The sequence below is a fragment of the Hemiscyllium ocellatum genome, unplaced genomic scaffold, assembly GCF_020745735.1.
Source record: "Hemiscyllium ocellatum isolate sHemOce1 unplaced genomic scaffold, sHemOce1.pat.X.cur. scaffold_898_pat_ctg1, whole genome shotgun sequence".
In the NCBI taxonomy this organism is placed as follows: domain Eukaryota; kingdom Metazoa; phylum Chordata; class Chondrichthyes; order Orectolobiformes; family Hemiscylliidae; genus Hemiscyllium; species Hemiscyllium ocellatum.
Window position 1 is genome coordinate 121,777 of NW_026869293.1, and position 12,766 is coordinate 134,542.

The 12,766-nt window shown below is 49.5% G+C and overlaps 2 non-coding genes across 2 annotated transcripts; both read right to left on the bottom strand.

Annotated features, from left to right (window-relative positions):
• Positions 1-1,861: 1,861 nt before the first annotated feature.
• On the bottom strand, positions 1,862-1,934 carry trnak-cuu (transfer RNA lysine (anticodon CUU)). The gene has a single exon. It is a non-coding gene; the product is annotated as a tRNA-Lys (tRNA).
• Positions 1,935-5,739: 3,805 nt separating this feature from the next.
• On the bottom strand, positions 5,740-5,812 carry trnak-cuu (transfer RNA lysine (anticodon CUU)). The gene has a single exon. It is a non-coding gene; the product is annotated as a tRNA-Lys (tRNA).
• Between the last annotated feature and the right edge of the window lie 6,954 nt (positions 5,813-12,766).

Here is a 12,766-nt window from a genome sequence, read left to right on the forward strand (position 1 = left end):
ATCTCCAGCATCTGCAGACCTCATTTTTTACTGGAAAAGCACAGCAGGTCAGGCAGCACCCGAGGAGCAGGGGAGTCGACATTTCGGGCAGACGAATTCACCAGGAATCCGAGAGGATTGGGCCTCCTGATTGACTCAGAGCAGTGAAAGATCAGGGCGCGTCCAAATGGGAGAGAGCTGTTGTGCAGAACGTTGTGTGTGTGTTTGAAGATGGGTGCATATCGCCCAAAGTGGGGCTCGAACCTGCGATTAAGAGTCTCATGCTCGACCGACTGAGCTGGCCGGGCCTCGCCCCGGCCTCGGTCACTCCTGCTGTCGGGGGAATTACCTTTTTCCCATATATTCACTACAAACTCACAAATCCACAGAGAGAAAGGGAGTGACTCTCAGAGTCTGAGTCTACATGCCAGCAAGTCACTCAGTTCAAGGGACAATTAGGAACACGGTAACAGTTTCTGGCTTCACCAGGCGACGCCCCCATCTCATGAACCATCACCAACCTCATCCATTCCCTTGTAAGGTCAGGAGAGATCATCCACAGCTGCCCTCCAGGAGGCCACTATCTGTGAACTTGCAATTAACTGACTCTCTGCTGCCCCTGTCTGGGACCTGGATACAAATCCCAGGTCTGCCATCAGCTTTTCTCTGAACAAAAAAAATGATTGACCAAACACAGCCCTATCTTGTGAAGGCGTAGCTCCAATCAAACACACTGCACTGACAAACCACAAATACCTGCAGCAGCTCAACCTGCTGTTTATATTTGCAAAATGTCTTTCTGCCACTTGATGTCACAGGAAGAAAGTGAGGACTGCAGATGCTGGAGATCAGAGTCAAAAGGCGTTGGTGCTGGAAAAGCACAGCAGTATCCGAGGAGTGGGAGAATCGACTTTTCGAGCATCAGCACTTCGTTTTGAGTTGGGGCTGTGAGACTGGGCCCAGCACCATGAGAGAAAGCGCAACGAATGCACCCAGGATTGAACCGGGGATAGTATGCATCGGAGGCGGATGTGATAACCAGGAAACAACAGAAACTTCACAAGCACTGCCGCTTCATACGTGCCCTTTTCGGCTTGGAGGCATCCCTGTGAGTCACTGTGAACAGGTCAAATCTCAGAAAGAGCTGTGACACACCTCCTGACATCAGTTGTGAAAGAGGTAGACATTCTCTTTTGAGCAGATAGACGGAGCATTTCACTTCCGGCCAGCTGCTTTGACGACTGCAATTGTCCTCCATACCCAGTGAGGTCTGGACTGTGTCAGAAAGACATTTAGCAAATTGAAACAGCAGGTTTAGCTGCTGCAGGTATTCATGGTTTGTCAGTGCAGTGTGTTTGTAGCTGTGCCTTCACAAGATAGAGTTAAAAATCTCACAACACCAGGGTATTGTCCAACAGGTTTATTTGCAAGCAATGGCTGTTGAGTTCTGCTCCTTCATCAGGGAGCTGTGGAGCAGGATCGTAAGACACAGAATTTATAGCAAAAGATCACAGTGTCATGCAACTGAAAGAATATATTGAACAAACCTAGATTGGTGTTAAGTCACTCCCAGGAGGTCAACAATACCCTCCGGTACAACTCCTCCATTTCCAGGACCTCTGCCCTTGAACCCCACCTCACCAACCAGTGAGGACTGCAGATGCTGGAGATCAGAGTGGATGAGTGTGATGCTGGAAAAGCACAGCAGGTCAGGCAGCGTCCGAGGAGCAGGAGAATCGGGGTTTCGGGCAAAAGCCCTTCACCAGGAACCCGAGAGTATTGAGCCTCCTGATTGACTCAGAGCAGTGAAAGATCAGGGCGCGTCCAAATGGGAGAGAGCTGTTGTTCGGGAATGTGTGTGTGTTTTAAAAGGTGAGCCAATCGCCCAACGTGGGGCTCGAACCCACGACCCTGAGATTAAGAGTCTCATGCTCTACCGACTGAGCTAGCCGGGCTACGCGAATGCATGGCCTTCTACTGCTGTGGGGGGAATTGGCAATTACCTTTTTCCCATGTACTCACTGCAAACACACAGATCCACAGAGAGAGAGATGTAGAGAGAGAGAGTGACTCTCAGAGCCTGAGTCTACACAACTCTGTGTCGCCAGCAAGTCACTCTGTGAGATTTGGCCCACTTCCATGAAGGAGGGGAAAAACATAAGATAAAGCACGTTGACAGCATCCAGGATCGAATTGGGAACCGTACACGGAAGAGGCGAACGTGACAACCACTACACGATGGAAGCTTCACAAGTGCCTGACCTTTGTACATGTCATTTCTGGCTTGGAGTCACCCCTGTGATTCACTGTGAACAGGTCAAATCTCTGAGCAAGAGCTGGGACACACCTCCTGACATCACTTGTGAAAGAGGTAGACTTTCCTCTTTTGGGCAGATAGATGGAGCATTTCACTTCCTGCCAGATGCTTTGACGAGTGCTTTTGACCTCCATACCCAGTGAGGTCTGTGCTGTGTCATCAAGTGTCAGAAAGACATTTAGCAAATTGAAACAGCAGGTTTAGCTGCTGCAGGTATTTATGGTTTGTCAGTGCAGTGTGGTTGTAGCTGTGCCTTCACAAGGTAGAGTTAAAAATCTCACAACACCAGGATGTAGTCCAACAGGTTTATTTGCAAGCAATGGCTGTTGAGTTCTGCTCCTTCATCAGGGCGCTGTGGAGCAGGATCATAAGACACAGAATTTATAGCAAAAGATCACAGTGTCATGCAACTGAAAAAATATATTGAACACACCTAGATTGTTGTTAAGTCTTTCATCATTGAGAAAGGGTTGCAGGTTTCGGGTCAGTAATATGTAAATCCCAGAACTTCTTTGAACTCACATTCTCGACATAGCAAGGTTTTATATACATATAAAGATGAATTTTCAGCTCAGACAATGCATTGAAGGTGTGAAGTTAGAGTCTGTCTGTAACAAAAACCATTCAAAAGCCATTGCTTCCAAATACCCCTATCTCAGATACCTTCCTCCACTTCCTGGACCTCTCCATCTCCATTTCCTGTGACTTACACAAAGCGGGCATCCACTTCAAACCAACCAACTCCCACCCCGCCTCCTGTAAAAGTGCAATCCATCAGTCCCAATTTCTCTGCCTCCACCGCATCTGCTCCCAGAAGAATCAATTCCACTCCAGAACATTTCAGATGACCTCTTACTTCAAGGACCATAATTTTCCCTCCCAGGAGGTCAATGATGTCCTTCAGTGCAACTTCTCCACTGCCCGCACCTCTGCCCTTGAACCCCACCTCTCCAACTGCAACAAGGATAGAAACTCCCTTGTCCTCACCTTCCACCTCACCAATCTCTGAATACAATGCATCATCCTCCACCATTTCCATCAACTACAGTCAGACTTCACCACCAGAGATATAGTTCCCTCTTTACCTTTTTCAGCACTCTGCACCAAGCATTCCTTTCCTTGTTAGGTCTACGCCCCCCATCAACCCATCCACTACTCCCGGCACCTTCCCTTGCCACTTCAAGAGGTGTAGAATCTGCACCTACAACTCCCCACTCATCTCCATCCAAGGGCTTTAAGGATCCTTCCACATCTGATAGAGATTTTCCTGCACATCCAAACACCTCATCTGCTGTGTCCATTGCTCTCGATGTGGTCTCCTCTACATTGGGGAGACAGGATGTCAACTTGTGGCATGTCCCAGAGAGCATCTGTGGGACACACACACTAAATAACTGCGCCTTCCTGTGGCCAACCACTTCAACTACGCTCCCACTCCGCCAATGACATGCAAGTCCTGGCCCTTCTCCACTGCTAAATCCCAGCCACCCAACGACTGCAGGAAGAACGCTTCATCTTCTGCCTTGGGACGCTCTGACCACACACAATCAATGTCAATTTCAACAGTTTTCAAATCTCCCCTCCCACCCACCTAATCCCAGATCCAACCCTCCATTCGGCACCGCCCTCTTGAACTGTCCTATATGTCCATCTTCCTTCCCACCTATCTGCTCCACATACTGCTCCGGCCTAACACCATCACCTACCACTTCATCTACCTATCGCATTCTCAGCTACCTTACTCCCCCAAGCCTCACTCCCCCTCCCATTTATCTCTCTGACCCCATGGGCCCTACATTCCTGATGAAGAGCTAATGCTTGAAATGTTGACTCACCTGCTCCTCAGATGCCACCTGACCTGTTGTGCTTTTCACCAACACCTTGCACCCTGGCCTCAGGGTCACGTGGACCATCTCAGACACCTTCCTCCACTTCCACATACTTTAACCCTTTCCCATGATTTCATGCTCTTTATTTTCCATATAAGCAGGGCTCCTGGAGACTTGAACAAAGTGTCTTTCCCATCCTGTCATCCAACTCGACCCTCCTCCAAATGAGCTGTTTGAACTCCCCAATGGGGACGCAGCTTCTTTTGGCATTCATTCAGAAGATCATTCTGCCCATTTAGTCCATGCTGGTGGGGAATGGTGGAGGGGTTCTCGCTGAGGAGCTGGTTAAATGGGAATGGACAGCAACATGAGCCGGTGGGAGGTGTGCAAAGGCAGCGCTGAGTGAGTGAGAAACCCCCTTAGTGTCTGTGTGGACTGTGTGTGTAACTGTGTGTGTATATAAGACTGTGTGTGTGTGTGTGTGTGTGTGTATGAGACTGTGTGTGTGTATATGAGACTGTGTGTTTGTGTATGAGACTGTGTCTGTGAGACTGTGTGTATATGAGACTGTGTGTGAGAGACTGTGTGTGTGAGAGAGAAACTGTGTGTGTGAATGAGACTGTGTGTGTGTGTGAGACTGTGTGTGTGAGAGAGAGAAAGAGAGTTGAAGTGTGATGCCCAGTTCAATGTAATAGTTGAGGGCCCCCTTGGTGGCCTGGCTGCAAAAAGCACATTGCTCAAGTCTCCTGGACCCCTGATTGGCGAGACGGGGTCCTTCAGTCCAGAGGTGGGAATAAAGCATCATTGTTTGTGTTCATTTGTGCACAGTTGGGGGGGGGGGGTGCTGACAAAGCAACAGGCTGGAATGTGGGTGAGTGAGAGAGTTTGATAGAAGTCTGTGTGAACAGAGAGGTGTGTGCAGACACTGACTGGACTGAGCTTTCGTGAACATTGAGCACGAAATGGGGGGGTTAGTATGTGTCAGGCTGGCCGAGCGGTCTCAGGTGCTGATTTAAGCTGCTGTTTGTCTTTGAACTGACGGTTTGAGTCTCACTCCTGATTGTGTGCGTTTAATTTTTTGTAAACTCAGAAACGAATTGGAGTGTGAGCTTGTGATAAAACTGACCCCCAACCCACCCCCACCCCCCAAGGCACCAGCTGCTGGGAAGTCAGACTCGCTTCCCCTGCCCCAGGCGGGTTTACAGAGCCACAGGTTACAGTCTGTGTCTGTGAGTGAGTGCAGCCTCTGTGTGTACGGTTCTGACCCTCCCCCAGTGTCGATGGGAAAGGCAGCAGCACTGGGTAATGGAGCTCTCAGTGAAACGAGCGGCTGCAGAGAGAGAGAGTCTGTGTGTCGCTGCACTCCGTCAGACTGCAGGGAGAAAGGAGGAGAAAGTGAGGACTGCAGATGCTGGAGATCAGAGTGGATGAGTGTGATGCTGGAAAAGCACAGCAGGTCAGGCAGCGTCCGAGGAGCAGGAGAATCGACGTTTCGGGCAAAAGCCCTTCACCAGGAACCCGAGAGTATTGAGCCTCCTGATTGACTCAGAGCAGTGAAAGATCAGGGCGCGTCCAAATGGGAGAGAGTGTGTGTGTGTTAAAAGCGGAGCACACCGCCCAACGTGGGGCTCGAACCCACGACCCTGAGATTAAGAGTGTCAGGCTCTACCGACTGAGCTAGCCGGGCCACGCCAACCGTTGGCCGCGCCACGCCAACACCTTTCCTCCTACTGCTGTGGGGGGAATTGGCAATTACCTTTTTTCCCATGTACTCACTGCAAACACAGATCCACAGAGAGAAAGAGATGCAGAGAGAGAGAGTGACTTTCAGAGCTTGAGTCTACATAGCTCTGTGTCGCTAGCAAGCCACTCAGTTCAAGGGGCAATTAGGGACGGGTAACACCCTCTGGCCGCACCAGGCGACCCCCCATCTCATGAACCATCATCAACCTCATCCATTCCCTTGTAAGGTCAGGAGAGAGCATCCGCAACTGCTCTCCAGGAGTCCACTCTCTGTGAACTTGCAGTTATCTGACTCTCTGCTGCCCTTGTCTGGGACCTGGATACAAATCCCAGATCTACCATTAGCTTTTCTCTGAATAAAATAACGATTGACCAGATCTCAGTCTGGTACAACCAGTGAACCTGCCCAAACACGGCCTTATCTTGTGAAGGAGTAGCTCCAATCAAACACATTTCACTGACAAACCACAAATACCTGCAGCAGCTCAACCTGCTGTTTCTATTTGCAAGATGTCTTTCGGCCCCTTGATGACACAGGGAGAAAGTGAGGACTGCAGATGCTGGAGATCAGAGACAAAAGGCGTGGTGCTGGAAAAGCACAGGCGGTCAGGCAGCATCCCAGGAGTGGGAGAATCGACATTTCGAACATGAACCCTTCATCAGGAATGAGGGGGGTTGGGGCTGTGAGATTTGGCCCAGGTCCATGAAGGAGGGGAAACACTTAAGATAAAACGCCATGTTCCCACCCAGGATCAAATCGGGGACCTGTCGCGCGTGCGGCAAACGTGATAACCGCGAGGAATCTTCACCAGTGCTTCAGCTTCGTACATACCCCTTCCGACTTGGAGTCACCCCTGTGATTCACTGTGAACAGGTCAAATCTCTGAGCAAGAGCTGGGACACACCTCCTGACATCAGTTGTGAAAGAGGTAGACTTTCCTCTTTTGAGCAGATAGATAGATCATTTCACTTCCGGCCAGATGCTTTGACGAGTGCTTTTGTCCTCCATACCCAGTGAGGTCTGGACTGTGCCATCAAGTGTCAGAAAGACATTTAGCAAATTGAAACAGCAGGTTTAGCTGCTGCAGGTATTTATGGTTTGTCAGTGCAGTGTGTTTGTAGCTGTGCCTTCACAAGATAGAATTAAAATTCTCACAACACCAGGATATAGTCCAACAGGTTTATTTGCAAGCAATGGCTGTTGAGTTCTGCTCCTTCATCAGGGAGCTGTGGAGCAGGATCATAAGACACAGAATTTATAGCAAAAGATCACAGTGTCATGCAACTGAAAGAATACATTGAACAAACTTAGATTGGTGTTAAGTCTTTCATCATTCAGAAAGGGTTGCAGGTTTCGGGTCAGTAATATGTAAATCCCAGAACTTGTTTGAACTCTCATTCTTGAGATAGCAAGGTTTTATATACATATAAAGGTGAATTCTCAGCTGAGACAATGCATTGAAGGTGTGAGGTTAGAGTCTGTCTGTATCAAAAGCCATTCAAAAGCCATTGCCTCCAAATACCCCTATCTCAGACACCTTCCTCCCACTTCCTGGACCTCTCCATCTCCATCTCCATATCCTGTGACTGACTCAAAGAGGGCATCCACTTCAAACCAACCAACTCCCACCCCGCCTCCTGTAAAACTGCAACCCATCAGTCCCAATTTCTCTGCCTCCACCGCATCTGCTCCCAGAAGAATCAAGTCCACTCCTGAACATCCCAGATGACCTCCTACTTCAAGGACCATAATTGTCACTCCCAGGAGGCCAACAATACCCTCCGGTACAACTCCTCCATTTCCCGCACCTCTGCCCTTGAACCCCACCTCTCCAACTGCAACAAGGATAGAAACCCTTTTGTCCGCACCTTCCACCTCACCAATCTCTGAATACAATGCATCATCCTCCACCATTTCTGCCACCTACAGTCAGACTTCAGCACCAGAGGTATAGTTATGAGACTGTGTGTGTGTGTGTGTGTGTGTGTATGAGACACTGTGTGTGTGTGTGTGAGACTGTGTGTGTGTGAGAGAGGTGTGGTGCCCAGTTCAATGTAATAGTGTAGGGCCCCCCTAGTGGCCAGGCTGTGAAAAGCATATTGCTCAAGTCTCACTGAGCCCTGCTGCAAGATTTGATTTGCGAGACGGGGTCCTTCAGGACAGAGGGGGAACAAAGCATCATTGTTTGTGTACATTTGTACCGGAGAGGGGCAGACAAAGTAACAGGCTGGAATGTGGGTGAGTGAGAGAGTTTGATAGAAGTCTGTGTGAACAGAGAGGGGTGTGCAGACACTGACTGGACTGAGCCTTCGTGTGAACATTGACAACGGAATGGGGTGGGGTTAGTATGTGTCAGGCTGGCCGAGCGTTCTCAAGTGCTGATTAAAGCTGCAGCTTGTCTTTGAACTGGCGATTTTTGTCTCACTCCTGAATGTGTGCGTTTAATTTTTTTGTCAACTCATAAACGAACTGGAGTGTGAGCTTGTGATAAAACTGACCCCCACCCCCCAAGGCACCTGCTGCTGGGGAGTCAGACTCGCTTCCCCTGCCCCAGGCGGGTTTACAGAGCCGCAGGTTACAGTCTGTGTCTGTGAGAGAGTGCAGCCTCTGGTGTGTACGGCCCAGACCCTCCCCCAGTGTCGATGGGAAAGGCAGCAGCACTGGGTAATGGAGCTCTCAGTGAAGCGAGCGGCTGCAGAGAGAGAGAGAGAGTGACTCTCAGAGCCTGAGTCTACATAGCTCTGCGTCGCCAGCAAGCCACTCAGTTCAAGGGGCAATTAGGGACGGGTAACACCCTCTGGCCGCACCAGGCGATGCCCCCATCCCATGAGCCATCACCAATCTCATCCATTCCCTTGTAAGGTCAGGAGAGAGCATCTGCAACTGCTCTCCAGGAGTCCACTCTCTGTGAACTTGCAGTTATCTGACTCTCTGCTGCCCCTGTCTGGGACCTGGATACAAATCCCAGGTCTACCATTAACTTTTCTCTGAATAAAAAAAAACGATTGACCAGATCTCAGTCTGTTACAAACTGTGAATCTGCCCAAACACAACATTATCTTGTGAAGGTTTGGCTCCAATCAAACACACTGCACTGACACACCACAAATACCTGCAGCAGCTCAACCCGCTGTTTCTTTTTGCAAGATGTCTTTCTGACACTTGATGTCACAGGGAGAAGGTGAGGACTGCAGATGCTGGAGATCAGAGTCAAAAGGCGTGGTGCTGGAAAAGCACAGGCGGTCAGGCAGCATCCCAGGAGTGGGAGAATCGACATTTCGAACATGAACCCTTCATCAGGGAAGAGGGGATGGGGCTGTGAGATTTGGCCCACTTCCATGAAGGAGGGGAAAAACATAAGATAAAGCACGATGACAGCATCCAGGACCGAATTGGGAACTGTACACGGAGGAGGCGAACATGACAACCACTACACCATGGAAACTTCGCAAATGCCTGATCTTTATACATGTCATTTCTGGCTTGGAGTCACCCCTGTGATTCACTGTGACCAGGTCAAATCTGGTGACTGTGTGTGTGAGACTGTGTGTGTGTGTGTGTGTGTGTGAGACTGTGTGTGTGTGAGAGACGCTGTGTGTGTGTGTGTGTGTGTGTGTGTGTGAGAGAGAGAGAGAAAGAGTGGGTCCCAGTTCAATGTAATAGTGTAGGGACCCCTCGTGGCCGGGCTGTGAAAAGCACATTGCTCAAGTCTCCCGGACCCCCGCTGCAAGATTTGATTGGCGAGACGGGTCCTCCAGTCCAGAGGTGGGAATAAAGCATCATTTTTTGATTACATTTGTACACAAGGTGGGGGGGGGGGGTTACGGTGACTAAGCAACAGGCTGGAATGTGGGTGAGTGAGAGAGTTTGATAGAAGTCTGTGTGAACAGAGAGGTGTGTGCAGACACTGACTGCACTGAGCCTTCATGTGAAGATTAAGCACGAAATGGGGTGGGGTTAGTATGCGTCAGGCTGGCCGAGCGGTCTCAGGTGCTGATTTAAGCTGTAGCTTGTCTTTGAACTGACGGTTTTTGTCTCACTCCAGATTGTGTGGGTTTAATTTTTTTGTCAACTCATAAACGAACTGGAGTGTGAACTTGTGATAAAACTGACCCCCAACCCACCCCCCAAGGCACCTGCTGCTGGGGATGCATCCTCGCTTTTTACAGAGACGCAGGTTACTATTTGTGAGTGAGTGCAGCCTCTGTGTGTACGGTTCTGAACCTCCCCCAGTGTCGATGGGAAAGGCAGCAGCACTGGGTAATGGAGCTCTCAGTGAAGCGAGCGGCTGCAGAGAGAGAGAGAGAGTCTGTGTGTCGCTGCACTCCATCAGACTGCAGGGAGAAATGAGGAGAAAGTGAGGACTGCAGATGCTGGAGATCAGAATGGATGAGTGTGATGCTGGAAAAGCACAGCAGGTCAGGCAGCGTCCGAGGAGCAGGAGAATCGACGTTTCGGGCAAAAGCCCTTCACCAGGAACCCGAGAGTATTGAGCCTCCTGATTGACTCAGAGCAGTGAAAGATCAGGGCGCGGACAAATGGGAGAGAGCTGTTGTTCGGGAATGTGTGCGTGTGTTTTAAAAAGGGCGCCCATCGCGGGGCTCGAACCCACGACCCTGAGATTAAGAGTCTCATGCCCCACAGACTGAGCGAGCCGGACCACGCGAACGCATTTCCTTCTACTGCTGTGGGGGGAATGGGCAATTACATGTTTTCCCATGCACTCACTGCAAACACAGATCCACAGAGAGAAAGAGATGAAGAGAGAGAGAGAGAGTGAGTCTACATAGCTCTGTGTCGCCAGCAAGCCACTCAGTTCAAGGGGCAATTAGGGACTGGTAAAACCCTCTGGCCTCACCAGGCGACCCCCCCATCTCATGAACCATCATCAACCTCATCCATTCCCTTGTCAGGTCAGGAGACAGCATCCGCAACTGCTCTCCAAGAGTCGACTCTCTGTGAACTTGCAGTTATCTGACTCTCTGCTGCCCTTGTCTGGGAACTGGGTACAAATCCCAGATCTACCATTAGCTTTTCTCTGAATAAAAAAACGATTGACCAGATCTCAGTCTGGTACAACCTGTGAACCTGTCCAAACACGGCCTTATCTTGTTAAGGTATAGCTGCAATCAAACACACTGCACTGACAAACCACAAATACATGCAGCAGCTCAACCTGCTGTTTATTTTTGCAAGATGTCTTTCGGCCCCTTGATGACACAGGGAGAAAGTGAGGACTGCAGATGCTGGAGATCAGAGTCAAAAGGCGTGGTGCTGGAAAAGCACAGGAGGTCAGGCAGTGAGAAAATCGACATTTCGAACATGAACCCTTCATCAGGAAAGAGGGGGTTGGGGCTGTGAGATTTGGCCCACTTCCATGAAGGAGGGGAAACACGTAAGATAAAACGCGATGTTCCCACCCAGGATCGAATTGCGGACCTGTCGCGCGTGCGGCAAACGTGATAACCGTGAGTAAACTTCACGACTGCTTCAGCTTCGTACATGCCCCTTCCGACTTGGAGGCACCCCTGTGATTCACTGCGAACAGATCAAATCTCTGAGCAAGAGCTGGGACACACCTCCTGACTTCAGCTGTGAAAGAGGTAGACTTTCCTCTTTTGAGCAGATAGATGTAGCATTTCACTTCCGGCCAGATGCTTTGACGAGTGCTTTTGACCTCCATACCCAGTGAGGTCTGGACTGTGCCATCAAGTGTCAGAAAGACATTTAGCAAATTGAAACAGCAGGTTTAGCTGCTGCAGGTATTTATGGTTTGTCAGTGCAGTGTGTTTGTAGCTGTGCCTTCACAAGATAGAATTAAAATTCTCACAACACCAGGATATAGTCCAACAGGTTTATTTGGAAGCAATGGCTGTTGAGTTCTGCTCCTTCATCAGGGAGCTGTGGAGCAGGATCGTAAGAAACCGAATTTACAGCAAAAGATCACAGTGTCATGCAACTGAAAGAATATATTGAACAAACTTAGATTGGTATTAAGTCTTTCATCATTCAGAGAGGGTTGCAGGTTTCGGGTCAGTAATATCTAAATCCCAGAACTTTTTTGAACTCACATTCTCGAGATGACAAGGTTTTATATATATATATATATATATACACACACATAAAGGTGAATTCTCAGCTCAGACAATGCATTGAAGGTGTGAGATTAGAGTCTGTCTGTGTCAAAAGTCATTGCTTCCAAATACCCCTATCTCAGACACCTTCCTCCACTTCCTGGACCTCTCCATCTCCATATCCTGTGACTGACACAAAGTGGACATCCACTTCAAACCCACCAACTCCCACCGCGCCTCCTGTAAAACTGCAACCCATCAGTCCCAATTTCTCTGCCTCCACCGCATCTGCTCCCAGAAGAATCAATTCCACTCCAGAACATTCCAGATGACCTGCTACTTCAAGGACCATAATTTTCCCTCCGAGGAGGTCAATGATGCCCTCCAGTACAACTGCTCCACTTCCCACACCTCTGCCCTTGAACCCCACCTCTCCAACCGCAACAAGGATAGAAACCCCCTTGTGCTCACCTTCCACCTCACCAATCTCTGAATACAATGCCTCCACCATTTCTGTCACCTACAGTCAGACTTCACCACCAGAGACATAGTTATGAGTCTGTGTGTGTGTGTGAGAGAGAGACTCTGTGTGTGTGTGTGTGTGTGTGTGTGAGAGAGAGAGAGAGAGAGAGAGAGAGAGAGAGAGAGATGAAGTGTGATGCCCAGTTCAATGTCATAGTTGAGGGCCCCCCTAGTGGCCGGGCTGTGAAAAGCATATTGCTCAAGTCTCACTGAGCCCTGCTGCAAGATTTGATTGGCGAGACTGGGTCCTTCAGGACGGAGGGGGAACAAAGCATCATTGTTTGAGTATATTTGTACCGGA